Source organism: Castor canadensis, chromosome 6 (genome assembly GCF_047511655.1).
Source record: "Castor canadensis chromosome 6, mCasCan1.hap1v2, whole genome shotgun sequence".
NCBI lineage: Eukaryota > Metazoa > Chordata > Mammalia > Rodentia > Castoridae > Castor > Castor canadensis.
In genome coordinates, this window is record NC_133391.1 from 70111822 (window position 1) to 70139144 (window position 27323).

Below are 27323 nucleotides of genomic sequence, written 5' to 3' on the forward strand. Positions count from 1 at the left end.
TGTGAGCCTGGTAGGTGTGAGTGAGTGTGTGAGTGTATGAAAGAGTGTATGCGTGCATCCTCCAGAGTTGTGTGGAAAATGGGTATACGTAATGTATGTTGAGAGTATGAATATTCATGAGTCGTGTGTAGACAATGTGAGTGTTCAAGTTGTGTGGAAATAGGCATGTTTTAGTGTGCAGCATGAAAGTGTGTATGAGTGTGAGCACGAATGTGTGTTAGTTGGTTCTTGAGCATGTATATGTGGGAGCGTGGATCTGAGTATGAAGTGGGTGTAATTTGTGTGAAGATGTGCTAGTGTGAGTCCATGTGAGTGTGAGAATGAGAATAGGAGTGTGTGCCTGAAAGTGTGTGTGAGCCTGCTCAGCACAGCACCAAAATGACCTTTAGAAAACACACAGCTACAGGCTCTGCAGGGGAGCCCGCTGCTCCTAGGACACATCCACGCCCTGGGTCGCTTGGTCCCTCCTTGACCTTGCTCTGTCCTCATTCCCTTTTTCCTTTTCGGTGTTGGCCACAGTGGTTGTCACTTCATTGCCTGGCCTGCACTGCCAGCTACAGGCAGAAGCAAAGCGGACAAGGCAGCTGCTCCCAGGCATCAGGGACTGGAGGGTGTGGGGCCCAGTTCCTCCTGCTGATGTGCCAGAGGCTTTTGTGAAGCTTTTTCCTGACAACTGTGAAGCTGAAAATCCCCAGGCCTCAGTTTTCGTAACTGCCAGCGTCATTGGCTCCCTGGGGCTGGGATACAGACTGGAGGCCAGAGATGTGCTTTCTGCTGCCTTCTGCTGGGCGCCTTTTGCATCGCAAATGCAGAAGGAAGCTGGGTTTATCCACTCCTGAAGAGCAGCTTCCTCCAGCTTTGTGTCCACACAGGGCTGCTGGCCAGACAGCCTGGGCATATGCCAAGGCTGACGACCAGGGTTTGTTGTCACCTAATGTGCATTGAAGGTTTGATACTAGGTAGATGCTCCATGGCGGAAGAACCAATGCATGGGTTGGTTCGGGTCATATTGAAAGGGAAAACAGAATCCCAGAAAGGGGGGCCCAGCAAGTTTGTTGCACAGGTAGGATGGGACCTAAGGCCTGCTGAGCTCCAGGGCTTGCTAAGCCACAGCTTCACCAGGACGCAGATCCTGGCCTTTTCCTGCTTACCATGAGCAAACTTCCCACTGACTTGGCTGTCTCAGGGGAAGGGTCCAGGGCTGTTCCCACATCATAGCAACTGGACCAGGCTGGCAGTCAGCAAGGGGGAACCCAGCCTGCCTCTGTCAGATTGTGATGAGCTGGCCATGTCCAGGTAGATAATGACATAGGCACTGCCTGGGAGCCACAGGGTGTGGGGGGTGCCCCAGACGACTCTGTCATGGCATCATTAACTCCTACACAGATGCCTGAGGCACAGTATGGTGTGACCAAGCTTCCTTCCCTCACTTCTGGGATTCACCCATGAGTACTGCCAGCTATCTCCAGCTCCTCAGGGTAACAGGTTCCACAAGTCCTAACCCAGGACTCCCAAAGAACAGCTTGCCCCTCTCTTCTAGTTACTCCATGTAGAAAAAAGGAAAATACAGACAAGCAGAAAGAAAAGAAAATCACCTGGGACGCCCTCCAGCCATCAGCCTCACTCCCCAGCCAGGCCTGCGTACTGTGGTCCAGCTCAGTTACAAACTGATTTTTCCACTGTTGCTCCCACTAGGAATGTCCCCCTTCTCTGGGCTCTCTGTCTACCATCAGCCTGCACTTGAACAAAGCTGTCCACACACCTGGCTCCATAGGCCCAGTGCCCATACCGTCCCCTGGTGTGCCCGTCCCAGTGGTACTCAGGAGTCCATTTCTAAGTGAGACGGCTTGGTCTGCCATGTCCCTGCTCTAAGACCTTCTGCGGCTCCCATCTGTACAGCCCCAGGGTTGTTCAGCATACTGGGAAGGCCTCCCCAGAGAGCTCAGGAGCCACGTGGTCAGGAGCAATATCTGCTTTTTATCCCCAGTGCTTGGCCCAGGCCTGGCTCTTGGAAAATGTTCACCAAAATAAGCTGATTTGATCAAACCAATTCCCTCCTGTCACTAGCAACAAGAATTCTGTGCTGGCACTGGGCTGAATGCATTGGAAGAACTCCTCGATCAGACCTCAGACTGCTCAGAGGTGGGGCTACTGTAATACCCATTTTCCAGATGAGGAATTGAGACCCACAGAAACCAAGTGATGTGATCAAGGAGAAGGGAAGGAGGGGGAGAAGGGGGAAGGAGAAAGGAGAAGAAGGAGGAGGGGAAAGAGAAGGGAAGGCAGTGCCAGGCAGGGCTGCAAATGTCAGGTGAGGCTGAGAGATGGGCTCTTCCCAGAACAGGCACACCCCTGCTCTTTCATGTGGCTAAACGAGACTCAACAGGTTGACTCAAACCTCAATTTTCTAAAATGAGCTTGCGCCGATGCAGCACTGCAGAGGGGCCTGGCTGGAGGCTGGGCCCAGGAGTAATCATAGCCTGGCTCTGTGACCTTGGGCCAGGAGCTTAGCTTTGCTGAGCCTCCACTTCCACATCTGTACAATGGGCATGAGACTCTCCACCCACAGTGTCCTGGGGAGGCTTAAACATGAGTGGTGTGAGAAGGCATCCCACAAACTATGAGGGGATATAATGAGGTGGCCAGTGGTCTGGTCCAGAGGTGGGAAGGAGGGAGGGAAGAGCGGAGGTGTCTAGTCCAGGCACAGGTTTTTCTGGTTGGGGTGGGAGGAAGGAGTCAGGTAGGGAGTTGGCTGGGCATCCCAGAAAAGCAGCTGACTCACCCTCCTCCATTTCCTCCTCCTTCTCCTTCCTCTTCTCCCCCTCCTCCTTTCTTGTCTTAATTCCTTTTTTCTGCTTTCAAAAGCAGCATAAGCTCATTGCACAAAGTTCAAACAACCCTGAAATACACAGCGTGGAAAGCAATTTCCCATGTTCATGTCCGCAGATGTAACTGCTGTTGACGTTTTGGTGTGTGCTTCCAGATTTTTCTTTTGATGAGCAGATGAATATTTCCCCAGGAGGGAAGCATGTTTCTGGAGCACAGCTGACAGCAAGGGGGTGGGGGGAGCTGTGACAGTGTTCCCCTGCCACCCCCTCAGAACGGACCGCTCTGCACAGCTCAGTGGGAGTGTGCTGAACGCTTTATATGGTTTAATATCCACAAGTGGCCTCAGCGAGGGGTGGAAATGTTTACACAAAGCCCAGCTCGGCCTCTCTGGGCCTCCTTTCCTTTCTCGGAAGATGGAGATCATGACAGCAGCTCTTCAAGGTGTGGCTGAAAGAATTAAATAGATAAAGTATGCTGAGCTTAGCGTAATGTCTGGCTCAGTTATTGTTGAAGGCACACGGACCGCCCCGCCATGGGATCGTACTATGCATATTACCCCGTTTAGCTTGGAGGCAGAGGGATGTGCAGAGATTGGTCATAGGGATCCTGAAACTTACCCCGGAGATGAGAAGTCGTGCATTTCGAATCATGGAATTGGTTGCACAAGGGTGGGTCGGGAGGAACCTGGCTTTCCCAGGCTGGGCCACAGCTGCCTCTGCACTGGAGCTGCAGCTACAGGCTGGCTGCATCTGCAGGAAATAAGGGGCCTGAAGCAGGGTGGCTAGTCCACCCGAGGCTGCCTTTCCCCTACCTCCCTCTATCACTGACATTGAACTTGTGTGTGTGTGTGTGGGGGGGCGGTTAGAGATCAAAGTCAGGCCTCAGGTCTGCCAGACAAGCATTCTCCCACTGAACTATACCCCGAGCCCTGGAACTTCCTACCTTGACTGCCTAAAACTTCTCCCTTGGAGGTTTCACTCCTTACCCACCCCGAGCCTCCTAAGTCCTCCAGTCTCCCCAGCCTCAGAATCTGCCCCAGAATCTGCCATTTGCTTAAGCAAGGCCTTGGGAGGGTGGAGATGCTTCCTTCCCACTCCCACCCCCCCAGCAGCGGGTGCTGCCCTGCCCTCTCCCTCTCTCTTCTCCCCACAGCCTCAGTTCTGCCACTTATAGCTCATGTGCCACCCCACAGCTAGAAGAAATGCTTTAAGTTTACCTTGACCTTTCTGAATAGAAATGGGATGGATCAAATGGTACCATCCTCAAAGATATGTCCACATCTTGAATTCTGGAATCTGTGAATGTGATCTCATTTTGAAAAAGAGTCTTTGCAGATGTAATTAAGTTAAGGATCTTGAGATGAAGAGATTGTCCTAGAGAATTTGGGTGGGGCCCTAAATTCAGTGACAAGTGTCCTTAGACACATGGGAGAGAGGAGGAGGTGGCATGACACAGAGGCAGAAATTGGAGTGACCTAGTCCCTGGTCAAGGAGTGCCTGGAGCTACCAGAAAACGGCAGAGAAAAGGCTCAAAAGTGCCCCTCGAGTCCTCAGGGGGGTGTGGTCTGGCCAATCCTGCACTCCAGCCTCCAGAACTCTGTTGTTTGAAGTCACCTAGTTTATGGCTGTTTGTTATGGAAGCTGCAAGAAACAAATACAGGTAATATACACATGAGGTGAAACTGGCAAAATGTGGCAAAATGCATATAAGGAGAGAGACCATGCTTTTATAGGCAATGACTTTTATTAGGTTTCTTTGTATTTCTCTAGGGTTTCTTAATATTCATATAAGAAAGTATGAAGCCGGGCACCGGGAGACTTGGGTCCAGACTGCTGGGCCTGCCTGACCTCATCCTGACCTCACTTTGGGAATCTGTTCCCTGCCCCCCTTTGCCTAAAGAGCACATGCTCCTTTTGCTACTGATCCTTCAACTGGGGGTCCTGGTGCCATATTTGCTCCTGCCTCAATCCCCAACCCTCTAGAGGTATTCCCCTCTATCTTCCTGTAACCAGATCTCTACCCAAATGTCACCTCCGGGAGAAGCATTCCCTGACCTCCCATGTTGAAATAGCTGTCCTAGTCCTGCCTTTTCTTCTCATGTCACCTGCTTACCGTGTGCAAAGTCCCCTCATTTCACTGAGTGTATCACAATATGACATGGTATTGATGATACATCAGTTTCTTCCTATTTTCCTGATCTAGACGGTTTGTTCTTTTCCTTCTGGTGCACCAAAACAGTGTTTGGCACATTGTAGGCCTGCATATTTTTCAGATACATAAGTGAATATTAAAGGCCAAGCACTTTTTAGATTTTTTTTTGGTGGTGTTGGGGTTTGAACTCAGGGCCTTGTGCTTGCGAGGCAGGTGCTCTATCACTTGAGCCATGCTGTCTATCACTTGAGCCAGTCTGGTTAACAGCTTTTATTACTTCTTTCAAAGAAGAAGTGAAGGGATCTTAAAATCAGGGCCTGAATGTGCAGGGAGAGGGACAAACGAGGCCTCTTGGGACCCTGGGCTGGTTCAGGAGGAGCCTGGCTTAGAGAAGGCAGGGCTACTGCAAACTATGTCTCTGCAGGCTGCCCCCTGGCAGAACAAAGAGACCACGGACAAGGATTCCACTGGAACAGGGGAAGGACGACCTGATAATCAAAGCTGACCAAGGACAAGAGGGCTGGCTGGTAAGGTGATGAGCTCCTTGTCACTGGAGGTATGCAAGCAGATGTGCTGCACAACCCTCTCAGAAACTGTCTGGGTTGAGCAGGCCAAACAAGCACACAGTTCCACGATGGAGGAGGAGGAGATGGCTTGAGTCAGAGGATACAGTTTCTAAGTTAATATAGCCTTGGTTCTCCCATCTCCCACCTAAGGTTGTCCCCAGAGTGAGGACACTTGAGCGCCATCACCAGACTTTCCTTAAAAGCAGCAAGTACAGACCTTCCCTTTCCTTGCTAGGCTGTTTTTTCAAGACACAGAGTATGGGCTCACCACTCATACGATGATGACGATTTTCCTAATGAGTGTTGTTGAAGCTCTCTGGGCCTCTGTAAAAGCACTATGGCAACATGCATCTCACAGCAAGGATCAAAAGAGGACAAAAGGTGTAAAGAGCACCCTGAAATGCAAAATCCTATGCAAAGAGGTCGGTCCCTGGTCACTAATGACATCAATACAATGGAAAGTCCCTGTGAGCAAGAAAGCACAACTGCTCAGTAGAGCACAAGAGGGCGTCATGTCCCCTCTGCCTGTGACTCAGCACCTTCAGGAGGTTTTCTTTTGAAAGATGTGTTACAACTTGTCACCCAAACTGCCAGTTCTAATTCCTTCTCTCCACAGGACAGAGGCCCTAGGCATGGTGAGTCTGAAAATGTTCCTGTTGGTAGGACAGTGTTCAACAAGGGTTTCAGCACGGGGGTTCTGCAAGTGGGGTACAGGGCCTGGCGTCTGTGTGCCCACCTGGAGGTCATCCTCCCAGCAAGCCTTCTCTGGACTCTTCTGCCCCAGACACACGTCTGCTCCTACAAAATGCTTGCTGAGTTGGCAGTGAGGTGTATGAAGAGGTGGTGTATTTGGGGGGGGTACCTATTGTCATTCCTGTCCACACCACCCTTCTACCATAAGGACAAATCTCAAACCACAGCCCCTAACTTGTTGACAGGAGCCAAGAGAGCCCCATCCTAGTTGGCGATAAGTTCCCTGAGGATGTGGAGTGGGAGGTCTAGAAATGATTACAGCAAGGACAGGACTGTGAGCCTGAAGCAGGCCCCAATGTCTGGCCGAGTCCTGTTTCAAAACCGAATAAAATGGGATGCATGATGGGAGGACCCCTCGGTCTGTTTCTGTCCCCCACCCCACCCATGCAGTCACCCAGGTTGCGCTCTCAGCTTGCTCTGGGGCACAGAGGAGAAATGCGGGAAAGCCCTTGGCTTTTCCCCCATGTTCTCCAGTGTCTTCATGAGCTGGCTGGGTTGCCTATGGCCAAGCTGAAGTTCTATGTTACCATCATTATAGAGCTGGGCTAATGGCCTGAGGTCACTAGGACTCAAACACCCATAGCGAAGTGTGAACTGGCCTCAGATTTCGAGCTCCATTTCCTGTTTGGCCAGGCACACCTCTGGGACTCGAGGAGAAGGGATGCTGTGTGACTAGGACCCCGAATGCTCTGTTGCTAAGTCTGGAGGAACACTTTCTCTTCCCTTACCCTCCACACTGGCCTGGCAGCTTCCTAAGACATCTGACTGTCCGGATGTGGCTGCTGATTGCTATCTATGCCACCTCTGGAAGTGTCCAGCCACGTGGAGGGATTACTTTAGCTGGGCTGCCAGGAGGTCCTTCCCCTGCCTTCTCTTCAAGGCAGAAGAGAAGCCCCACTCCCCTTAATTCCCAGGAAGAAACAGGACACAGGCCAAGAGTCCAGCACTTTATTACTGTCACAGAGCACAGGCGAGACCACTTGGGTCTTAGAGAAATGTTGGTTTTTCCTCTCCTCCCGGGAAGCCGCAGGGAGACATCACCACCAGCCAGGCCAAATGGGGGTGGGGGCCACAACGTGAAGGTTAAAAACAAATACTGTCTTGATTGTCCTAATTCCTTAGCTGTGTGGCCTTAGGGAAGTCTCTTACCTTCTCTCAATCTGGCTTCCTTGTCTGTGAAATGGAGTAACTACTAGAACCTACTTCACTGAGGCTGTGCTGTTCTGAGGACTGAGACAGTGCTTGTCAGTGTTCAGCACAGTGCCTGGCAAGTGAAGAGTCAGTCAGTGAGTGGAAGCTGTTATCGTCGGCAAATGTGATATCCTTGTGGTCAGGGAGCCTAAGTCTTTGCGTGTGAGCTGGACAGGGTCTCATTTCACAAATGTCTGCAGAGCGCCTGTTAGGAAGACAGCTAGGGACACTGTGGGAGCCACCTGGTCCTTAAGAATGTGAGGATTAGACTCCAAAAGCATCCTGGAGCCATGGCAATTACCATCTTTAACACTTCCATGAAAAGCCCTAGGAAGAGTGAGGGGAAAGTTTTAGGTTTGTACCTGGATCTCTTCAGGGTATTGAGCAGTCAGTCAGTCAGCATTCCCTACACATAGTCAGAGAGACAATCTTTCCAGCTTTAATTGTGTAGTTTTTGTTTTGGCTAAGACATTGCCAAAGACCACTGATCTTGAACTCAGTCCTGGCCCTGCCTTTTGCTGTCTGATAACCTTGGACTTGTCACTCTACATCTCTGAACCTCACTAACCCCACAGAACTTTGTGGAGTCTTGAGGATGACATCAGGCTTTGGAAGGAAAAGTGAACTGTAAGTGACGGAGGTGTTGCTGGTAATGCCGGTGTTGCTTGGCACTGGCTCAGAAGTGACTGGGCAGAAGAAATCTCGATGTGTGTGTGCACGCTCGCATGTGCACAGGCAGGAAGATCTGTGTCTGAGTCCTGTGTCTGGTCGTAGGATTTAGAGATTTCTTGTGGCCTGGGATGGGCGGGAGTGGGAGGATCACAGGGTTCCTGCAGTGGGAAGATCCACCACCAGAGGGCGCTCAGAGTCATGTCTTCTCTACCTTGATGGAAGTTTTGGATTTTTCTGTGGCTGCATTCCAAATTGAACTAAAACGTACAGTTTTTAGTTTACCTGACTGATGTAATGAACTTTTAAAATAAATGCATGTGCGTGTATTGGTTTCTCAAAAATGCGGATATGATCCTGCAACTCCTACACAAGACTTGTGGGGAAGGAGTGAGGTGGGGCAGGCTGGGAGGAACATGTGCCTCAAGGAATCCTGGTTCAACCGCTGCTCAGCTGTGTGACTTGGGACAAATTTCCCAAGAGTGGGACAGTGTTGAGGTTCCCACACAAGGATGTTACGAAATGGACAGAGTGGAAAGAAAAGCAACTTAAAGGTCACGAACATGGTTCACAAGCCCTCTTACCTCCAGAGCACGGCTTCTCCTTGACCTTCATCCCACAGGGAGGCAACGCCAGGGTGGGAAGGAGGTGGACCCAGCCGTTAAGCCATGACCTCAAGAACAGTATTTCCAGGAATCCCCATCTTAGCATCCAAGGGATTCCTGGGAAAACTGGACCGTGAGGACAAGGTGGAGAGAGTAGGGACCCGCTGGGGTTTTCTTCTGCATCCAGCCCCAGCTGCAGCAGCCAGTGCAGATGCAGCTCACTGCTCTGGGGAGAGAGTGACTAGAACTTCAGGGCCCTGGAAAGTACCTTCCCTGGGGTCAAAGGTCAGCTGGGGGTGTTGATCCGAAACCAGCTTCGACCTCCCCGTTCCTAGGCTGATGACCTCCAGCAATCTCTTCGCCTCTGAACCTTGGCTATCTTTGATCGTAAACTGGGGTTGAGTAGGTCCTATGGACAGGCACCATGGATGAGATTGGGGACAGGGAGTCCGCTGGCTTAATTGGGAATGTTTGGGTCTGTTGTTGCTACAAGTGACCCTGGGGTGTGAAGATAAGACAGAGTGGGATTTATTCTGTCTCCTCCTATCCCCTGCCTCAGAATCCACACCCACATCAACGATAAGAACGTGACTCTGAAGGCAGACAGGTTAGGGTCCAGCCCCAGCTCGGTGCAATCCGTGTGTGACCTTGGGTTAGTTGCTTAACTAAAGGTCTAGATTTCTCCTCTGGAAAGTGGTCCAGTAACACTGCCTGCCACCCAAGCTTGGGAGGTTAAACAAAAGTGGACCCATCCCAGCGGCTCTCTTCTGCTGCTCACAGCTGTCTGAAGCTTTTGGGAGAGGTCAGACATTTGTGAGACCCCTGGACTGTTTTAGATAACAGTACAGAGCCAGGGTAGGGGCTCAGAAAGTGAAAACTCTGACTCACAGCTCAGGACTTCTGTCTCTAGGGCTAAAAGAGTTTTCAGGAATTGTGTGATATACAAACACAAATGGGTTTCAGCTCTGAATCTTTAGTGGTGGCCATCCAGGACTCGGTGTCGAGAAGGACACTGAAACTGCATCAACCTAGAATGGCTGTCATGCCAGAGATGGTGGCACACACCTGTAACCCCAGCACTTGGGAGGCTGAGGCAGAAGTATCACGAGAATGGATGCTTTGATTGATTAGCAGTGTCTGCCAAGGGCTCAGGAGGAGGAGCAGGGTGCTGGGTGCTGGGTCCATCACTGAATGGTTTAGCACCTCGTGTTACAGGTAGACAACTTGGATACAAGGAGGAGTCGGGACTTTCCCAGATCACAAACCCAGTAGTAGCACTGGTAGGACTTGAGCCCAGGAACTCCCCCAGCACCACGAGCGGTTGGTGATATAGAGTCTGGGAAGCATCCCATCCTTGCTATCTCCCCCGCCCCTGCTACTTACCATATCCAGTTGACGGCTGCAGAACAACTTCTCCCTTCCCGAGCTACAGTGCTTCATCTCAGACTCCCAACTGACCAGAGATGCAGCACTGCACCTCAGGCTGGGAGACAGGGTGCTATGCTGCTGTGCTCCAGCAGTGGTGGGCTCTCCAACCTGGGTAGGGAAAGGGGTGTTGGGGGAACCTTGGCTCTTCCCTCCAGTGCAGCCCGAGACTGCTGTAGCTTCTGCAGCTATGGTTCCTGTCCTCAACCTATCATCAGAGCCTGTCAACCTTTTTTCTTTTCTTTGTCAGCTTTATTGAGAGAGGATCCACCCACTTAAAGTGCACAATTAGGTATGGGGGAGTGGTTTGAGTGCAAGACCCTGAGTTCAAACCCCAAGACTGCAAAAAAAAAAAAGTTAAGCCACACAGCTGGATATAGCAGCTCATGTCTGTAATCTGAGCTACTCCAGAGGCAGAAATCAGGAGGATCACAGTTTGAGGCCAGCTTAAGTGAGAAGTTAATGAGACCCCATCTCAATAAAAAAGCTGGGTATGGTGGTATGCCCCTGTTGTATCAGTTACATGGGAGGTAGAAGTAGGAGCATTACGATCCAGGATGGCCTGCACAAAAAAAAAAAGAGAACCTACCTGAAAAATAATGAAAGCAAAAAGTGAGGATGCCAGAGGAGCACTGCCTGTGTGGCTGAGTCACACTTGTCAGTGTCACCTCTCTAGCTTCAGAGCTACTTGCCTGTGGGTCTGACCTGCTTCTCTGAGGCCAGGCCCATATTTTCTTAATTTGGGGTTCTCAGATCCTACCGGTGGCTTTGAATGAGATGATAGACTATAGGGAACACCATGTGGTGGTTGACTGAGTGACCATGTCTAGGCCTGGCTCAGGTAGGAACTTCTCCCCAACTCTTTTTTGTCCTCACCAAGATCTCCAGGCTCCCTTGAGGACTTTCCTACTTGCCTGATAGTGACTGTGATGGCCTTGGTGCTGGACGGCATGTACTTTTAGGGATGTCTGAAGGGGCAGATGGCTCTCCTCAGGGCTGGGAGGGAAGAGAAGAAACACCCACCTCCAGTAAAACCTAGGCCTCCTATGCCTCCAGCAGAAATCTGACATCAGGTCCAAGCTGACCTCCAGGAGGAGTGGGAACAGCCGTCAGTCCTGGTCTGCTGCTGGGGCCAGGACACTTCTGATGGCCAGCCTGCTGAGGGGACAGCCTGGCCCAGGAATCCCCAGCCAAAGAACGGGCTTCCTCCCGTCAGGAATTCTCTTACAGAAACTCTTTTCAAGCTGTACTTAGCAGGAGAGGATTCTAACACTAGACTCCCTTAGGGGTCACAGACACCCTGTCCGCTCCACTGCCCACAGCTCCCACTGGCCCTGGAAGAGGAGGTGCTTGGCTCAACGGAGGGACAAAGGGACAGAGGGACATTTCAGTAAATAGACAGGGAGAGCTGGCCTGAGCAGCACGGCTGCCAGGTTCCATGCTGAGAAGGACAGTCCCTGCCTTCATTCCGGAGCAACCTTCCCCAGGGCAGCAGGCCGAGTGGAGCTGGTGACCTCAGCACTAACTCCCCTGGGAACTGAGTGACAATGGTTGTTCCCTGCCAGTTTGCTTTCACTCCTGGATAGAGGGGGAGAACCTTGGTTTGGTTCTGTCCTGCCTCTGACACCTTTCTGTCTCCTGCTTATCTCAGGCCGGGCTTCAGGCCCAGGGTCTGGCAGGCCACAGTGTTAGGTGAATGTGTAACAGCCTTGTTTCCTTTTCACCTTTTCACCGTATTTATTTTTAACTGTGGGTGCTGTTATAGTTTTCCATTTAAAATTACCATTTCTACTTAAGTATTTAAGAGGCTATGTCTTGCATTTTTTAATATTATGATCGAATGAAAAATAAAAACCATAGCATAGCATTGGCTGGGTCTGTGAAAGGACACCTCATCTTATTTAATCTTCAGATTTAATCTTCAGATTAAATAAGAGGTGAGGTGGGCAGGGATGTGATCACCTTGAGGCGGATCAGGAAAGGGAGGAGGCCAGTCCACAGTTGGTGGGGCCTGGGCTCCAACAGGGAACTCAGGGATGTGGGCTACCCTGGGGATGAAAAGGAGCACAGTGAAGATAGCATGTGTCCTGGGTGGGACACAGGAACTGGACGAGAGGTGTTCCTCACTTCTCTAGGAGAAACTGACACTTAGGGGCTGAGATGCAGCCTTTGGCCAGAGGAATTCTTTGCCTATCTCCCTATCTCCTCTAGCCTTTGGGTGTCTATCACTCCTCTGGCTGCCTTTGAATCTAGAATAATGTTGATGGTGACTGTAATGAGAATGGTCATTTATTTAATGTTTTAATTATGCAAATCCCCGTGTGTCCCCAAGGCTCCACAGGAATGGAATTTTCCAAAGGCACAGGGCAAAGAACTGTGCTGGGATTCCTAACTCAGAATGGCCAATTCCAGGCCCCTGTTGGTATCCTTTCATCCCCTGTCAACTTCCCCGTCCTTTGGGATTGAGACAGGGTCTCACAATCATGCCTGCTCTTTCAGTAGAGCGAGCATCTCTTCTGTGGGCCCAGGGAGAGGGGACTGAACATGAGGCAGCCCTTGCCATGCCACAGCACAGTCAGGCTGAGGTAAAGGGATGGGGACAGACCCGAGTGGACACAAGAACAGACGGCCAAGGGCTTGTGGACGAAGAGGTTCCTGCCCTGGGGGAAGCTGGGACACTTCTAGAGGAAGACGTGGTGGCCGGGCTAGAGGAGGAGCAGGGTACAGGAAGAGAGTTTCTGGTTCTCTGGCCCTAGGAACACTTCTTTTGGGTCTCGCATACGTGCTGGCTGACAAACAGGCTTATCCTCATCCATCTTTTTCAAGTAAGGTCCTCACTGAGAAGGAGTCTAGCACCCCCCTTCCCCCCCATTTTACTTACCCCATGAAAGGCTCCTTCATGGGATCCCCAGTCAGGTAAAGGGGGCCTTCTGGAGTCCAGGTTCTATCGCCTCTCAGTATAGCTACTTCTCACCAGGCCCTTGTCTTCTGTGGCTGCTTCCTCTTCTGTTTAAAGGAGGTGGCTGAGCCAGCCCTGCTCAGGATTTTACCTGATGGTCTTTGTGCTGACTGTCCATAGTTTGGGGCTTGCTCCAGGGAGGATGGGCCACCTCCCCCTCCCTTTCCCCATGTCTTCAGGAAATGTCACTGGGTTGGGGGAACCTCCGTCTTCTGTCGGGAAGCTCCAGGGAGGGGTGGGTGAAGGGAAGGCTGGGAAGGAGAAAATAAACAGTGGCTGTCTGGGTTTTCTCGCCAGGGCTAGGCGAGGAGCCTTCCTGGGCTCCTTCCCTTATATGGCCAGGCTGCTCTGGGCTAAGAGCCTGCTGCCACTCAGAGGGCCTGGGGCAGCCACTGCCCACCTGGGACTCCGCTACTGCTGAGGCTGAGTAGGGCCTGGGTGTGTCTCATAATCACCTGTGTAAAGTGGTCAACTGCTTCGGCCTCTGGCTGCTTAGGTGGAGGAGATGGGGATGGATTCACACTGGAATAAGGACAGGGGAAGAGGAGGGGTCTCTACTTAACTCCCAACTCAGGTGTGACCCTGGCCAAGCCCTTTCCTTCTTTGGCCCTCTGGTTTCTCTCCCTATTAAATGAGAGTATGGAAAACAATACAGAAGTGGGAGCTTTTATATCTGCATTTTGTAGAAGGGAAAACAGCCTTGGAGAGGTTAAGAAATGTGACCACAGCTATCCAGTTGAGAAGGGAGTGGGACAGAATTCGAACTTGGAGCCGCCTGACATCAGGGTCTGGTTCTTCCTCTTGGTGGGAATACTCAGCCTGCCCATGTGCCCTGTGGAAAGGGTTTGTGAGTCCCAGGAAGACTTGGGAGACCCCAATGTCTGATGACCCAGTCCAAAGGGGACAATTCCACTAAAGCAACAGGAACAGGGGCCATAGGTTATTCATCTGAGTGTCCTCACACATTACATGGGGAAGGGGAGCTGTTGAACCACCGAGTGAACAAGCCTCTGAGCACATCTGTACCCTGGCACAATCCCCTAACTCGCAGGCACACCTTGGGGATTAAGCAAAAACCATGTGAGACGCCACCTTAAAGATGACTTCATCTCTCCGCTCTCAAGTTCCTTCTTGTGCCATCACACCAGTGTATCCGGAGGTGACCGCTCACCAGCTGCGAGGACCCAGCAGTGGGACCTCAAGGTATAGCGGATCTGCTCAGAGCCTGGGCTCTGGTTGGAGCTTCAGGCTGAGCCCAAGTTGCAGCCTGGCAGCTGTGACCGTGGGAGAGGCTGCGGAGGGGAGGGGAGGGTGAGAGGGCGGTGGGGGTGGGCGGCTGGGAACAGCTCAGAAATGTGCCTCGCACAAGCACTAACATCCTGTGTGCTCTCGAGGCGGCCCTGGAACCTCCCTCACCCCATCCATCATCCTGGCGTCCTCTCAGACCCTGGCCCCTTCCTGGGGCTGGGAGGGGGCTCTGGGCTGAGGACGACTGTCAGTGTGGCGAGAGACCGCAGCTGGCTGCTCTGTGGTCCTGCTTAGTGTCAGGCGGACAGCCGGTCGGGGAGGAGGCGCCTGTAGCCCTCCTAATCCAATTTGTTTAGAGCAGTCTCCGAGGCTCATCTGCTAGCGAGTGAGGACCGGGGTGCTGTGCCCCGGTGCACGTTCACACACACGTGGGGGCCGTGCAGGGGTGAACAGGTGCTCTGCGTTATGTGAGACAGGCCTGGGCCTCCTCCCACCTCCCTTCCCAAACTTCCTCTGACTTTTCCAGACTCCTCTCTGCCACTGACTGGCTGTGTAACTATGAATGAGTGACCTCCTTCCCTCCTGGGCCTCAGTTTCCCCAACTATCTCATGGAACCTGCACATCATGCTACCTGCTCCACCGTGAGCAGGAAAAGTGCGTTTAACAAGTGGCAAGGTGGGAGGAGTGTGGGAGGCAAAAGCCAACTGCTGTCCTTTCGGTGATATACTGACAGCTGGATGCCTGGGTCACAAGTCAGATGAGTTGGTTTGTTATTACCAGGCACAGAGAGGCTCAGTGACTTAGCCCAAGTTACATGACCTCAGGTGCTTCTCTGGAGTTCTCCATGTCTTTGTCTTCAAGTCAGTTTATTCACAAGCCACAGGGCCTTTGCATTATTGTTCTACAGGGCGGACAAGATGGGAAGGCTCTTGGCTTGTGCTTAGTTCTCCCTTTTTAAAATATTATAAAATTTTTTAGTTGGATATATTTATTATGCAGGCAACGGATTCATAGTGACAATTCTGATTAGGCTTCTATTGTGCATTAGTTAGATCACCCCCATCGTGGTCCTCCCTTCTTCACATCCATTTCTTTTCACCCACAATGCAGACCCCAGCAGTCCCTAATTGCCTGCACTCCCACCTATTGCTAGGGACTTTCCTTTGACCTTTTGTGGTTCTGAGGCTGTTTTCCCAGTCATTCTGAGGATCGGGGTGAGGAGTTTATCCCCAAGGTTCCAGGTTATTCCAGATGTCTGCATGGCAGGGTGTGGAGGGGGATCACTCACAGTTCCGCAGCCAGGCTGCCTGCTGCCTGCCCTCCTTTGGTCCCCAGGAGGCTCTTGCTTGCTCTCTGGGGTTCTTGCTTCTCCCACGCCAGGGGGTGAGCTGATTCCCACCAAACAGTGTCCTTGCCTGAAAGGAAGAAAGACTCCACCTGTCAGAGGATGCGAGGCTATGCTGCAGCCAGAGTCCTGGCCTCTGAGACCCTGACCGGGCCCTGAGGGATTGGGGAAGGACACAGAAGCCTCGGGTAGAACCTGCTGAGTTTTTTCCATCCTCTGTGGAGCCTGCCCCTCAGGCCCTAGGCCTACCTGCCTTTCAAGTGGGGTCTTTGGAGAGACTGTAAGGTGTGAGAGGAAGAGTGGTTACCTGCCCTTCCAGCTCAGGTGGGCCCTATCAGCAAAAATACAGGACATTTCCAGAGGTACCTGGTCCAGCATCACACAGCAGAAAGGAGCCCCGTAGACATAGATCAAAACTCTGTGAGCAAGATCTGCAACCCCTTCTGGGTGCATAAGGCTCTCAGCCTGCAAGATGTTCCCACAAGAATCAGGGTCACTTGCAGCCACCGCTGGGTGTGAATAACTACCCCCTACGGAGGTCTGCTGACCATTGTCAGAGGCAGCCACAGACCCTCTGCAGGTCCAATCCAGCTACCCCTGGAGCTTGGACAGTGGCCTCTGGCTGACCACAAGACAAAGGTCACATCATCAGCCATTGCCAAAGCCTGGTGCTCTCTCCAGGTCTTCCATGTTTCCAATAAACACAAGTGGCTGGGACCAGCCACGCCTGCAAGCCAGACTGCATTGCAGCTGGGGCTCCCAGCAAACCTGAGAACCAACACTCACACCTCCTTGGAGGAGCTTCCGGGCCACAGCAACCCTTCCTCAACTCCCTCGCACACACAGTCCACAGCCTTCACTGGCATTGGGCTCCAGGGCTCAGATTCCTTATGTTTAGAAAGAATAAAGATGATACAGGTCTTGCCTTTGAATCTTGTCTTTAGCACTTACTGTGTGATCAAGGGTCAATGTCTTTATTTCTCTGAGCCTCTGTTTCTGACCTTATTTGTGAAGGTCAAGTGAGGTAGATGTTAAGTGCAAGCCCAGTTTCAAGCTCGCAGTAAGCCCAGAATTTAAAAAAATGGCTGCAGTTCCACTGTGAGCAGAAGGGGCTGGGGCAGGAAGAGAAACAAGGAAGATGAGGGTTAGGTCCACAGAGGCTTCTAGAAGAGATGGAGATGCTGGCAGTGGGAGCTGCCGTGTGGGCCCCTCCTCATGTCCCCTCTGTTCCCAGCGCCCTCTGCTCCTTGTGACCCGAAGGAGTTCACTAGCCTCACACGCTCCCCACTTCCTCCCCAGGGAAGGGTGCTTGAGCAAGCCTGGGAATGCAGTCTGAGACTGAAACAAGCCATGGAGGGAAAAGGGAAGAGAGGGAAAGGAACCCCAAGCCTGGCCTCTTGTAGCCCAGGTTCTAGGGAGTGGAAGGGAGAAACCTAGAACCAGGATTCCTATAGTTCCCCTCATCCAGGCCTTCCAGGGATTGCAAAATCTAGGAAGAGTGATGAGGACAGGAGGTCGCATATACCTGGCTTCTTATGTGCCAAGCGTGTGGGACATGCTGTCATCCTAACGGCAGCTAATTTGTTAGTGGGGCTCCTGATGCAACCTCCCCCTTCCTAAGAGTTTTCACTGGGCCTCACAAACCCTTGTTACCCTTCTTATCCCCATTTCGCAGTTGAGAATACTGAGGGTCTCTGAGGCTCCAGCACTCCCTCAAGGTCAGGACTGGCTCCATGCAGCCCAGCATGTACTTCTCTTCTCCCACAGACCCAGACTAGTCATGGCATCATTGTAGAGTGATAACCTGAGTCAGCTTCTCATGGCTTTCTTCAGGGGTGTTTTTGTTTTCAGTTTTTTTGGCGGTACTGGGGTTTGAACTCAGGTCTCAAGTTTTGCTAGGCAGGTGCTCTACCACTTGAGCCACACCCCCAGCCCTTTTTGCATTGGTTATTTTTTTGATCGAGTCTCAGTTTTTTTTGTTGTTGTTGTTGGCCTGGACTGTCCTGGACCATGATGACAGGTGTATACCACTATTCCTGACTTGCTTGTTGAGATGGGGTCTCCCTAACTTTTTGCCTGGGCTGGCATCTAACTGCAATGCTTCCAATCTTTGCCTCCCAAGTAGCTGGAATTACAGGTGTGAGCCACTGTGACCCGTTCCAAATGCTGTACATTTTTTATAACACAAACCCTACCGCCACCACCATAAAGGAGTTGGTTCTATCTTCTGTCTTATCTGTTTTGCAAGGAATAGGAACCTCCAGGGTTTGGGGGGCTTTTTAAGGAGGGCAATACTTTCTGTATGAAACAAATATTCGTTTCTTCTGGAGGACACTGGATGGGAGTGACAGGAAAGCACCGGGGCTCCTGGAGGTATGTATGCTATGTGATCACACACAAGGGTCTTCCCCTCTCTGGGTCTTAGGCTCCAAATGTACACAATATGGAGCCAATACTGGACCTCATTGTATCCTTGCCCACGCCCCCCACCCACCCGCCCCACTCTCGCTCCTTTCCTCCCTCCTCAGCCCAAAGCAGGCCCCAGTGAGCCAGCCCAGGTGGCTTTTCTGCACCAGGGACTCTGCAGCATCAGTATTCCAAGCACCCTAGTCTCATACCCATTGCTCAGATGAGAAAACCAGGCACGGAGAGGAGAAGCAAGAGACTCAAAGAGATGCATGCAGTCAGAGGCCCCACTGGTGCTCCAGCCAAGGTCTTGACCTCTTCTACTTGCTCAGGGATCAGATATTAACAAAGGGGCCCCAGGAGGAAGGTGGGAGAGAAGGGGGCCGTTAAGTTCCCTTGGCTTTGAAGCTGGAATAATCGTGACTTCCTTCTCCAAATAGCTTTTGGCCCTTCCTAGAACCAGATGGCAGGATGTTTGGAATGTATGTTGTAAACAGAGTTTCAGAGGGGGTGGGGTGAGATGTGTCACTTTCTCCAATCACCAGAAAGGAGACCCGAGGGGCGGAGGCTGTGGGGAGGGAAGCCGGCTGTGAAAAGATTTGGGGAGAAGGGAGGGGGAAGAAGAGAGAGAAGAGATGAGAGGTGGGAGAAGAGGGAGAGAGAAAGGGAAGAAGAGACAGTGATGGAGTGAGCTTGAGAGCAGGACCAAGAGGGAGGCAGAGGGAAGGAGAGCAAGACAGATGGGGGAAGAGGGAGGAAGGGATCCAGGGAGGGGGCTCCAGGGTGCAGGCAGGACAGCTCCATGTTAAGCTTAGGAGCAAGCCCTTGAGTTTTCTAAAAATAGCCTAGCCTTTTCCCCCAACAGGGCTGGCAGAAAGGACCAAGAGAGGCACGCTTGCCCTTTTATGGTAAGAAAAAATGCAGATCCTGAGGGAAACTGGGCTGGAGCTCACAGTTCTGGGTGAAGCCCAGCCATAGGGTCCAGGGTAGGACAGGGCTGTCAGGTGAGACTTGGTGGGATTTCCTGGCCTGGTCCCCTATGGTCTGTAAAGAAAGGGCTGAGGTAGGAAGACAGTAGGAGCCACCCAAGAAAGCCCTGGGGTCCTGGTGGATGCCCAGTGCTAGGGTAGAAAGGCTCCTAGAGACATCTGGTCTGTCCCATCTCCCTGTTTGAAAGAAGACAAAACTGACTGCTAGACAGGGAAAGAGACTGCAGACTCGCTCCCTGTGAGGGAGTTTGAGCTGTTGAGGTAAATTTTGCCTTGTCCACAGGAGGATGACTTTCCTTCCATTTTCCTGAAGGGTAGTGTGTGGTCAGTGGGAAGGCACTGGCCTGGGAGTCAGGAGAGCCCAGGTCCACTTCCAGTTGGCACATGATTTGCCATGTGATCTTGAGCCATCTGCTGACCCTTTCTGGTCTTAGCTTCCCTCACTGGGGTGATCTTAAGGGGCTTCCCAGTTTTCATCTCTCAGAATTTCCTGGCCGAAAGCAAAGTTTAGGCATAGAAAACTCCACAGTTGTAGTATTCTTCCTGTGTCTGGCCCACTGCCTGTGCCAAGCCCGGTAGGTGAAATCTAAGAGGGGGTACAGATAGAGAGGAGGCCCCATGGAACACTTACGTCCGAGATGGGTCAGTCCCTCACAAGACACACTGAAGCTAGCGGGGTCCTTGTGCTCCAGGTCATGTGGAGAGCTGGGGCAGAGCAGGAGCAGAACCCAGGGCTTCCCCTTCCAGCCCTGCATGCTTCCCTCTGCAGGGGCCTCCTGTCTGCAGCAGCCCACACTCTGGGGGACCATCTTTGGCCACATCAAGGGGCTCCCTGGCCAGAACAACCAGAATTCAAGATAGACTGTCATCTTCTGACTGGCTCATAGGTCCTGGCTGGGTACCTGCCCCTCCTTGTTCCACAGCTCCTGTGTGTGAAGAGAACACCATGCTCTCCATCTTTGCCTAGAAGGTATAGAAGAAGCACTCTGGCTGGATGATCTTGGGCAAGTGTCTCCCTGCCATTGGGCCTCTATATTTATGGTGTAGGGCTGAGGTGCTGATCTGCTTTGAAGTCCTTTCAGCTCCGAAACGACTTGGATGCTGGGAGTTTTGGATTGCCCACCAGGAATATTTATTATGCATCCACCAGGTTACCAGGGTGAGTGAGACACAGATAGATTTATGGCCAGCGTGAAGTAGGGACTCACAGTCCACGGTTCCTGAAAACTCCATCTTGAAATCTTCTGTCTTTATTTTAACACCCTCTGAGCTGACGCTGAGCCTAGCTTGAACCCCGGGCTTGGGCAGCTCTAGTTTTGAGCACTCAGGGATGCCAGCTGGCTTGATCAGTGTTCATGCCCACTGCTTTGGGACCCTCCCCAGGCCTGGCTGGTTCCCTGGCTTTTTTCGCAGGACAGTGCACCTTCCCATACCCTGGAAGGATGCATACAGTTGGCCATGAACTCTCAGTTTCTCCACACTACATTTCGCAACTCAGCCTGGGGAAGAGGCTTGTTTTCAACTTCCTATGACATCCGCCCATTGGTGGGGAAAAGGATGGAACAGAAAAGGGGAAAAATTAAATAAAGCATGTTGGTTCTGAATTAGCTTTCTTGTGACCCTCCTGGAGTTTCCATGCAGACTCTGGAGGGGGTGAACAAGGCTCCCAGGGACCTGCCTCCTTTGTCGCACTCCTGCAGGGCGGAAGGCGATGACTGAATAGTCCCTGGGGACCTCGTTCTCACAATCAGGCTCTCAATTTCTTTGGTCAGTCCTGGTGTCCCCTGGGAAGAGCAGAAGGTAGTAATGGGGTAAAAGGAAGTGGGAGGTAGGGGGTCCCAAGAGACTCCTGTGCAAATTAGAGCAGAACTGATGTTATGTGTGCCTGGTATGTGACATGCAGGAAGCTAGGAGACCTCAGCTCCATGGCAGCCAGAGCTGGCATGTGGAGTCCCAAGCTAGTGGTGGGAATGACTCCTCTCTGGCAACCCTATTATCTTGTGTACCTCGTGGATGGGAAGCTCACCACTTTAAAATTACCTTGTACCTCTTTGGACAGTGTACTGGAGTCTCCTTCCTAATATCCTGCTGTCACCTGCCTCTCTGGGGCTCCATGCCCTGTCTTCTGAAAGCTCTTGAGAGGTCTGAAGTTGGTGCCCCAGCCCGTGGGCTTCCTGCACCTCCTTCTCTGCAAGGTGTCCTTTCCCCACCACTGTCACCTGAGTAGTACCTGGTGCTCTCGTTCCCTGGCTCCCTTCTGCCCTGGAGCTCCAGGCTTGATGGTGTTTCCGGGAAGGGGACAGACAACCTAAAGAAAGTGACTGACAGATACCAAAGAGGACTTTCCCCAACTGCTGAGACTTTGGTTTCTAGCTGCTAAAGTCTCTCCACAACTTGGTCTTCCCCCTTGCCAGCCTCCAACCTCACAGAGCTGCTAGACCAACCCTTGGTTCCAGCCAAAGGGGCTTCTCTGATCTGAAAATGTCCTTGTAGTCCTGCCTCTCCCCACTGAGCACACGGAGCTCGCCACCTGATCTTCCTCCTCTCTGTCCACCCTGACTATGCCCTGCTACTCTCACTACCTCCACCTGCAGGCTTGTTTCCCTCTTGGAGAGTCTGAGCATCCTCTGTCACACATGGGATGGCCTGAGTGATTTCCCCTCTGTCCCAAACATTGGCAACAGGGCCTGAAGGGCTCAGCCGGGCAGGAGCACTTCTCCAAGTGTGCTGGCTACAGAGTGGGTGCCAGAGCCACTTGTCCTTTCTTTCTGTTCATCTTGTTCTGCTCACCTAGCAGAACTCTAGCAGGCTCTGGGAAGGCAGCCCATCCAAGGGTGGTGTCACAGCCACTCTGGCCTCCTCCTGACTCTTTCACCCACCTCTGTTTCCCTGCAGGAGGCAGAACAGGAAAGTCTGGGAGAAACTAGGGGCTGGGTAGTGTCCCTATTAAACCCACAGGGACCAGTGTGATTTCCGGTTTGGAGCCTCTCTTCAGTCTCAGCAGAGATCTTTTTTTTTTTTTTTTGGTGGGACTGGGGTTTTGAGCTCAGGCCTTCATACTTGCAAAGCGGGCACTCTCACTTGGACTACACCTCCAGTCCATTTTTGTTCTGATTATTTTGGAGATGGGATCTCACTAATTATTTGCCCAAGTTAGCCTCAAACTGTGATCCTCCCACTCTCAGCCTCTCAAGTAGCTAGGATTATAGGAAGCTCTGGCTACCTAGCAGGGGTCTTTATGGAGAGGCTGGGCTTCTGACTGGCATGGGATTCTGGTGAGGTATCAGGAGAGGATCAACTTCCTCTGGTCTTGGGCAAGCTCATTGCCTCTGATGGGCCGGGTGGGGCAAGGGACAGGCCATGGCTGACAATGTCCACCCCTCCCCCCCAACAGATTTCATCAGAGAGGTTTGGACAGGGTCTGCACTCTTGGCTCTGAGCAGGGGAGTGGTTAGGGACAGGAGACTGTCTATTCTCTCACTGTAGCAATGCTTAACCTAGGAGGCAACTTTAGGCTGGAAGTATAGCTCAGATGGTAGAGCACCTGTCTAGCAAATGAGAGGCCCTGAGTTTGAAGCTCAGTATCACCAAAAAGTAAAAAGGGACAGCAGCTTCAGACTCCCATAGCCCTCTCCCCTAAATGTCAAGGATCCCACAGGGCAGGTGAAAGCCAGAATTGGTTCCAGTTCACAGGCCTATTGAGCTGCTTCTAGAAGGCAGCTATTAAGTACATGGTTCTGGAGTCAGCCAGACCTGGAGTCGAGTCCCAGCTTGACCTCTTATAAGCTGTGTGTCTGGACAAATGAGTAAACCTCTCTGAGCCATACTGGTACTTACCTCAGAATACTGGGCAAAGGGCCAGGTACAAAGGCTCGATATATAGCAACTCTTTTGGGGTAGAGGGGATTGCTTGTTTTTGCTCGTTTTGTAGTGCTGGAAATTGAACTCAGAGCCTTGTACATGACAGGTAAGTGCTCTATCACTGAGTCATATTCCCAGCCCTGTAACTGTTATTTTTGAAGAGACAGGGCAGTTTATTCCCAATATTCAAAGAAGACTTGGAACTCACTAGGGCATCCCCTCCCCACAAGAGGCTGTTTTTGTAGTCATATTTTAGCAGCTATTTTTTTTTTTTTTGAGAACTTACTATGTGTCTGACATTGTTCTTAGGGCTCTGTGAGCTTTAGCTAATTTAATCCAGACAACTCAATAACTAATGAGATAGGGACTCTGATCATTCCGACTTTACAGACAAGGCAACTGAGGCCGAGAGTCTAAATAAACAGCCCAAGGTCTGGTCTCACAGCTACTTTGAGGCAAACACAGGATTCAAACCCCGCCTGAGAGCAGGTTGGCTCTCACCTAACCCCTGTAGCCCTGACTCTTGCAGCACTCCATCTTGGAAACAGAAAGTCCAACCTCCCTACAGTGCACCAAAAAGGGCTTGAAGTTGCTGGATCCTGTGGACCAGGAGCTGTGCATCGAGGCGTGTTTGGAATTGGAGAAAAGTTTTCCGGTGGTGACTGTGCCACCAACAAACCTCTTTTGCAAGCAGCGAGGGGGCTGGCCTCAATGCTCTCGCAATGCGCGGTGAGGCTGAAGCCTGGAGCCCTGTGGGGCCTGTCTAGACAGGCTGTTAGCTGGCGGCAGCCATTGTGGGCTCTTTCTCCCAAATTCTGCAAGCAACCTTGGGTTGGATCATGGCGACTGTACAATGCTGGGCTGAGGGAGGCTGCAGGGGTAGCACCCGCTCCCACCCAGGGCCTGCATAAGTGTCTGTGATTCCTGTGCTCTGGTAGGACAGATTGCTAGATACCCACGCGAACAGGGACAGCATCCTGCAGAACACACGTGCATGCTAATTTCCATTTTTTCCTGCCTTTTTCTTTTTTTTCTGTGTGGATGCCAGGCCAGGTGCTGTACCACTGAAGGACTACATCCACAACCCCTTCCTTACATTATTTCTCAGACAAATTTGATACACACAAAATAAAGCGTGTAACACATGTGCTTCAAGAAATCAGATCTGTTCCAGTGTGGTGAAGGAGAGGGGACATACACGCACTGCTGGTGGGAGCGGGACTTGGCCACTGTAGAAAACACCTGGAAATTTCCTGTGAAGTCAGCAGGCCTCACCCAGGGCCCAGCGACCTGTTCCAGTTATAAACCCCAGAGGAACTCCAGCTCCTGTGTACCAGGAGGCATGCACAGAAGCAGACAGAACAACTATTAGAAACAGCCTTTATCATGGCTCTCTGATGCACCCAGAGCCTGAGCCCCAGGGACAGTCAGTGGGAAAATCACAGGAGGCAGTAGGACCCAGCCCCAGCCCAGCAGTGAAGACCTCAGAAACCCGCTCAGGGAGCCCATAGCGGTCAGTGGTGACTGGGGGCCTAGAACTTTCTATTCCTCAGGGCTAACCGTGTCAGCTGTTCCCTAGAACAGGCCCAGCAGGGAAAGGGCTGATTTTTCCCACATAGTTGCACTGCAGCTGAGGGACAGATTCCTTTCCTTGCTGGGGCACTGGCACAGCTGAGGGGCAGTAGTGGCCTCCAAGTGAAGAGACTTGGTCAAGGCCTTGGACAGCTGTCCATGGCCTCAGTCTCTTCTATAAGAAGCACTAAGAGAGGCTGTGTTGGGGGCTGAACACTGTCTAGCTCAGCCCTGTACCTGGCTCCTGGAAGCCCCCCATACATATTCTGTCCCCTTCCACAAGGTTCTTTGGAGCTCCAGGGTGACCAGGGACAGGGCAGGAGGTTGGAGGCCTCTGGAGGAGACAGCAGCTTGGGGCAGCCAACACGCACACACACTGTGTCCAAGACTGATAATCCATGACCTATGTGATCTTAACCGAGCTACTTAACTTCTCTGTGCCCCTGGAACCTCACCTGCACAACAGAGATAATTGCACCCAGGTTACGGAGTCTCATGAGGATTAAATGAATTAATTCACGCACAGGCCTGGGGTACTTCCTGGATCTCATAAGCACGCCACACATGAAAGCAATAGAGTTCTCCTTATTCGCACTCCTGAAGGAGCCAGGCTCAGAGATTCAGGTTCTGCTCCAGCTCTGCCACCAGTTTGCTGTGTGACTGAGAGCTGTGCTTTCACTCTGACTCTTAGCGATCAGTTGCCCCATCTGGGAGGGACCCGGGCTGCCCCATAGCCTGGCACTCCCAAACTTCTACCGCATGGGAATTGCTGAGAGCCTGTACTGCAGCTCCCCCATCCCTGTTGGCAGGAGAGTGTGCAGTGCAGTGGTTCAGGCTCCATACTTTGGGAGACATGGGGTCCCCCAAAGCCTTCCACATGCAGAAAAGGAGGCCCCTTCTAGCCTTCAGGTCACAAGCTGATGGCTCTTCACCCTTGCCTCTGACTTTGGGGTTCATCTCGCCTCTCTTTCCAGAGCTTCGTACCCCTGCCTGGGCCTCCTTCCCTCTCCCTCTAAACATAGCTGAGGCCATCTTGCCGCACAAGAAGTGTGGGGCCCAACTGTAGTGTCACACCAGCCCCTGCTCTTATGGGTACATGTCCCTTATTCCTCATGACAGCCACGTGAGGTCAGAACCAGGGCTGCACCTCTTCCATGGAGGAGGAAGCTGAGGCTTAGAGACAGCAGGTGACTTACCCAGGGTCACCCTTCCAGTAAGTAAACAAGACACAATTGAACCCAGTCAGCTGGATTCCAGCACCTCTGATCCAGTATGGTCTTGGACCTCTTGTGTGAGCAGAAGCAGGAAGGGGAGGGTGCTGAATACCCAGGTACTGAAGGGTTGTATTCTGTTCTGACCCCAGCTGTGGCCAGTGTGTGTTCCAAGAAGCCTTGCCTGGATGTTGCCTGTACGTCTCTGAGTCCCCACCCTGAGCCTCTGCCTCTGCAAAGCCTGGTCCCCCACAGCTGTGTGGTACTCAGGACAGGCCTCCAGACTTCCTCCCAGGGTCCTGGCCCACTACCATGTCCCCCAAAGCCCTCTGTGGTCTCTTCTCCCTCTCCCACCCCAAGGTCCTACCCTCCTGGCTTGTTGGGTCAGAGATTAGCTCATGCCCACCAGAGGCTGTGTCTTGGGGAAGCTGGTCCTGTGGCTTCAGCCACATACCCTGCAGCCTCTTTCCATCACCTTAGGCTCAGCCTCCACAAGTTCTGCTTGTGGAGCATCTGCTTTGGCTCTGAGCCTGTCGTCAAAGGGTGGACTCAGCTCTGGGACCTCCTGGGGAGCTTCCCAACCCAAGCTGCCTCTTGGACTCACATGGCTCAGAAACCACATCCTGCATAGATACCACTTTGTCCAGTGGCTTTCTTCTACAGATGGGGAAACTGGCCCAGAGAGGGAAGGGTGCCTTCTCTGAGCCACATAGCCAGGCATTGAGAGCAGAGCTGGAGCTGGAGCCCAGACCCCACCTCCCTAGCCAGCATCCCTTCCCACAGCTCCAGGGATAGCCGACACTGCATCTTTCCAGGCTCTCCACCTCCCTGCGGGGCCTGAGCTTATATCAATGTTCCCCCAGCTTTGTCTCTTGAAACTATTATTTGAAAATAGTTTTCCTTACTAGGCTCTTAGAGCTGTGAAATCAAAACCTCATATAAGGAAGACCACTGTATGCATGGAAGCCAGGAAGACTGGTCCAGACTTAGCCCAGAGGTGGCTTTGGCCAGCGGAACATTAATTCTGCTCACTCTCTCTGCCCCTTCTTCTCCACACACACGCAGCAACAAGGGTCTTTGGAGCTAACATGACTACAGAATTAGAGGTGATCGGGCTGGACCCACACATAGTCATCCCTGAATTCAGCCCGTGTTACAGATAGGGAAACTGAGGCCCAGAGAAGCAGAAAGAACAGAGCAGTTATCAAGAGAGCCAGGCTGAGATCCCTGGATTCATCCTCCTGGGAGGGGGCCACAAAGACCCCATTCATGAATCCCATGTCTGCAGCTGGTTCTTACCTTGCCTGGAGTCTGGTCCAGGTGTGGCTCCTTGGGGCCTGGCGATGGGGGCCAGCTTGTTTGGGGAATGGTTGGGGGTGTCACTGCTTCTTAACTGACTTGAACCGGCCTCTGGCACTCCTCACTGCCACAGGGGCATTTTTAAGCGACTGGCACTGGACCCTCCTCCCCTCAGCACCTTGCCGGTGGCTCTCTGGCCACAGAGACTTCTCTGCCTTTTACCTTATATGAGCTGAAGAGGCC

The 27323-nt window shown here is 52.1% G+C and overlaps 1 long non-coding RNA gene across 1 annotated transcript; it reads right to left on the reverse strand.

The window, feature by feature from the left end:
- On the reverse strand, positions 1–27323 carry LOC141424125 (uncharacterized). Its single transcript, XR_012449000.1, has 5 exons — positions 27081–27323; positions 15686–15812; positions 4046–14440; positions 3447–3578; positions 1–3276 (listed from the first exon to the last, which is right to left on the reverse strand). It is a non-coding gene; the product is annotated as an uncharacterized lncRNA (long non-coding RNA).